Raw genomic sequence first — 4,808 nt, forward strand, 5'->3', positions numbered from 1 at the left:
TAGTGAATACATTTTTTTTTTTTTTTATACAGGCCCCCCATGGGAAACGAACCCACAACCCTGGCGTTGCAAACGCCATGCTCTATCAACTGAGCTACATCCCTGCCGGCCATTCCCTCCCCTACCCTGGACGACGCTGGGCCAATTGTGCGCCGCCCATGAGTCTCCCGGTCGCGGCCGGCTGCGACAGAGCCTGGATTCGAACCAGGATCTCTAGTAGCACAGTTAGCACTGCGATGCAGTGCCTTAGACCACTGCGCCACTCAGGAGCTACCCAAACACATACCTATAAATAGTAAAACCAGAGAAACTGATAATTTTGCAGTGGTCTCTTAATTATTTCCAGAGCTGTATATAAAGGTTGAATGAACTGAAAATTAGAGCCTTATTGTCAGAGTAGTTATGATCTCTTACTCTGTGGTCAGTGTTGGTCCGCCAGTTGGGTATGGAGGACCTAGACTATGAATAACATAGAGAATCTGTCCTACTCCTTCCACTGTGTTCAGTGTTATTAGAGCAGTAGTGTTTTACCTTGGGGTGGTCAGTGGGGTTCCGTCCACCCATCTCCAGGTCCCCTCAGTAACAGAGTCAGTCAGACCAATCCAGACTGTGTTGTTGAGGTTGAAGAGAAATGTCTGTTGTTGAGAAAGATAAAGATACAGTGGGGAAAAAAGGTATTTAGTCAGCCACCAATTGTGCAAGTTCTCCCACTTAAAAAGATGAGAGAGGCCTGTAATTTTCATCATAGGTACACGTCAACTATGACAGACAAAATTAGATTTTTTTTCCAGAAAATCACATTGTAGGATTTTTAATGAATTTATTTGCAAAATATGGTGTAAAATAAGTATTTGGTCAATAACAAAAGTTTCTCAATACTTTGTTATATACCCTTTGTTGGCAATGACACAGGTCAAACGTTTTCTGTAAGTCTTCACAAGGTTTTCACACACTGTTGCTGGTATTTTGGCCCATTCCTCCATGCAGATCTCCTCTAGAGCAGTGATGTTTTGGGGCTGTCGCTGGGCAACACGGACTTTCAACTCCCTCCAAAGATTTTCTATGGGGTTGAGATCTGGAGACTGGCTAGGCCACTCCAGGACCTTGAAATGCTTCTTACGAAGCCACTCCTTCATTGCCCGGGCGGTGTGTTTGGGATCATTGTCATGCTGAAAGACCCAGCCACGTTTCATCTTCAATGCCCTTGCTGATGGAAGGAGGTTTTCACTCAAAATCTCACGATACATGGCCCCATTCATTCTTTCCTTTACACGGATCAGTCGTCCTGGTCCCTTTGCAGAAAAACAGCCCCAAAGCATGATGTTTCCACCCCCATGCTTCACAGTAGGTATGGTGTTCTTTGGATGCAACTCAGCATTCTTTGTCCTCCAAACACGACGAGTTGAGTTTTTACCAAAAAGTTCTATTTTGGTTTCATCTGACCATATGACATTCTCCCAATCCTCTTCTGGATCATCCAAATGCACTCTAGCAAACTTCAGACGGGCCTGGACATGTACTGGCTTAAGCAGGGGGACACGTCTTGCACTGCAGGATTTGAGTTCCTGGCGGCGTAGTGTGTTACTGATGGTAGGCTTTGTTACTTTGGTCCCAGCTCTCTGCAGGTCATTCACTAGGTCCCCCCGTGTGGTTCTGGGATTTTTGCTCACCGTTCTTGTAATCATTTTGATCCCACGGGGTGAGATCTTGCGTGGAGCCCCAGATCGAGGGAGATTATCAGTGGTCTTGTATGTCTTCCATTTCCTAATAATTGCTCCCACAGTTGATTTCTTCAAACCAAGCTGCTTACCTATTGCAGATTCAGTCTTCCCAGCCTGGTGCAGGTCTACAATTTTGTTTCTGGTCTCCTTTGACAGCTCTTTGGTCTTGGCCATAGTGAAGTTTGGAGTGTGACTGTTTGAGGTTGTGGACAGGTGTCTTTTATACTGTTAACAAGTTCAAACAGGTGCCATTAATACAGGTAACGAGTGGAGGACAGAGGAGCCTCTTAAATAAGAAGTTACAGGTCTGTGAGAGCCAGAAATCTTGCTTCTTTGAAGGTGACCAAATACTTATTTTCCACCATAATTTGCAAATAAATTCATTAAAAATCCTACAATGTGATGTTCTGGATTTTTTTTCCTCAATTTGTCTGTCATAGTTGACGTGTACCTATGATGAAAATTACAGGACTCTCTCATCTTTTTAAGTGGGAGAACTTGCGCAATTGGTGGCTGACTAAATACTTTTTTTCCCCACTGTATACCTATTTGTTTGATCATATCTACCATCTGTACACCCATCTCTCTCTCTCTCTCTCTCTCGCTCTCTCTCTCTCTCTCTCTCTCTCTCTCTCTCGCTCTCTCTCTCTCTCTCTCTCTCTCTCTCTCTCTCTCTCTCTCTCTCTCTCTCTCTCTCTCTCTCTCTCTCTCTCTCTCTCTCTCTCTCTCTCCCTCTCTCTCTCTCTCTTTCACCTGTTCCTCATCACTGTTTATGATCACCAGGTCTGCTCCTCTCTCCAGACAGTCCTCTCTGCTCTCCTTCCAGGCTTTAGTCTCAGTAGACAGGAATTACCAACTGGATTCAAACTTCTGCCAGCCTTCAGGACAGGTTTGTTCTACAAGATGAAAACATGAATTTTCTTCAACTTATCACACTGGACACTTAATGAAAGAATACAGACACATGATAAAGTGTGTGGGATTAATAATAATTTATTACTGTAGGTTTACTCACTGAGATTGGAAAGCCTCCCGCTAAACAAATTTCTCTCAGTCTGTAGCTGGTCTCTCTCTTCAATCAGGGTGGTGTAACTGGTCTGTAGCTGGTCTCTCTCTCTGGTCAGAAAGCTGTAACTGGCCTGTAGCTGGTCTCTCTCTATTGAGTCGTGATGACCAATGACTCCATTTGTAAAAGGGAAAAGTTAATCAAACATGTAACTACCACACCATTGATGATTAAGTATGATTAAGTAAGCTACTTAAGTCTCAGTGACAACTTACTAAACTTACAGTAGACAGACAGGCCTATGATCCCAGCCAGTAGGAGAACACACAGCAGCCCCAGACACACTGCAGCAACTCCAGAGGGTCTCTTCCACCACTGAACATGAACTGAATCACAAATCATTAAAGTAAGATCTTTGGTCGTGTGTTTTACTTTATGATCCTTGATTGGGACAAATAAAGCTATAGAACTACATGGTACTCTCACCTGTTTATTGTGTGTGTGTGTAATTTATATGTGTGTGTGTGTGTGTGTGTGTGTGTGTGTGTGTGTGTGTTTGTGTGTGTGTGTGTGTGTAATCTTACCTGAAGCAACAACTCCGTCTCTTGGACTTGGCTTGAAGGCTCTTACGTTGGCATATTATTGCCCATTAATGTCTGTGTTCTTCATTGCATCAGGCTCGTCATCTTCAAATCCATCTGAGTTTTCATAGACTCTCTCTGACATCTTAACACACTTGTGGTCAAATACAGTAACTTCTACTTCTAACCTCAGCTCTAAAGTACGTCTGTACCTGTGTCTTCTCCCTACACTGTCTTGAGATGTGTGGCTATTGGTACTGAAACTCTTTATCAGTCAACCACAGTGAAAGGGAAACTGTCAAATCAACACATCACTGGCCCCCACATGACTCCCCCCACTTTAGCTTCTAATGGAAATATGTTTGTTTCCCGTCCGCTTTTAAACCTTTCAAGATATAATTGAAGTGAATAACTATTTTAGCAGAGAAAAAAATTGGACCCTCTGAATTTGTACATAGATCATTACATTTACATTTACGTCATTTAGCAGACGCTCTTATCCAGAGTGACTTACAGTTAGTGAGTGCATACATTATTATTTTTTTCATACTGGACCCCCGTGGGAATCGAACCCACAACCCTGGCGTTGCAAACGCCATGCTCTACCAACTGAGCTACATCCCTGCTGGCCATTCCCTCCCCTACCCTGGACGACGCTGGGCCAATTGTGTGCCGCCCCATATAACTTTACTGAGGCTTTGACATCCCAGCCTTCATAAGGAGGTCACGTTATGGCTTGTACTCTGTGACCAGCCATCGATGGCCATATAGGGACCTGTTTTTCTATGTATACTGTCTCTGTGTGACATCAGTGTGAAGAGTTATTCAGAAGTGGTGGGGAAAATCTATATCTGTATCTTTATCAGAGGTTTAAAAAGGGAACTTTACGTGTGTGTGTGTGTGTGTGTGTGTGTGTGTGTGTGTGTGTGTGTGCGTGCCTGCGTGTGACATGCAGTGTGTGTGTGTGTCCTCTCAGTACTGTTCTGCCCTCTGTCTGTGTCCAACTGCAGATCACACTGTTTTCAGTATCTAATCACATTCAAGCAGGAGGCTGGTAGACCTTGTTAAATTACATTGTTGATTTTTTTATTAATATGTACCTTTGTATAAAAGCGATATATGTGAATAATGGAATATGAAAACTTGTTTTAATAAAAAATAATAATAATTACATTCCGTGTACACACTTAAGCATTCAGCATGACCACCAACATAATAATATGCCATTTAGCAGACGCTTTTATCCAAAGCGACTTACAGTCATGCATGCATATGTTTTTTTTTATGTATGGGTGGTCCCGGGGATCGAACCCACTACCTTGGCGTTACAAGCGCCGTGCTCTACCAGCTGAGCTACAGAGGACAAACATGATAACTACTAGACATCATCACTTAACCATTCAGTACTGTATCCAACCCTCAACATCACTACTAGCCTACCAGATAGGAGAGAGAGAGAGAGAGAGAGAGAGAGAGAGAGAGAGAGAGAGAGAGAGAGAG

The 4,808-nt window shown here is 43.4% G+C and overlaps 1 pseudogene; it reads right to left on the reverse strand.

The window, feature by feature from the left end:
- Positions 1–527: 527 nt before the first annotated feature.
- On the reverse strand, positions 528–3,129 carry LOC121564985 (annotated as a pseudogene).
- Positions 3,130–4,808: the final 1,679 nt, after the last annotated feature.

This window comes from Coregonus clupeaformis, unplaced genomic scaffold, assembly GCF_020615455.1.
Source record: "Coregonus clupeaformis isolate EN_2021a unplaced genomic scaffold, ASM2061545v1 scaf3601, whole genome shotgun sequence".
Taxonomy (NCBI): Eukaryota; Metazoa; Chordata; class Actinopteri; order Salmoniformes; family Salmonidae; genus Coregonus; species Coregonus clupeaformis.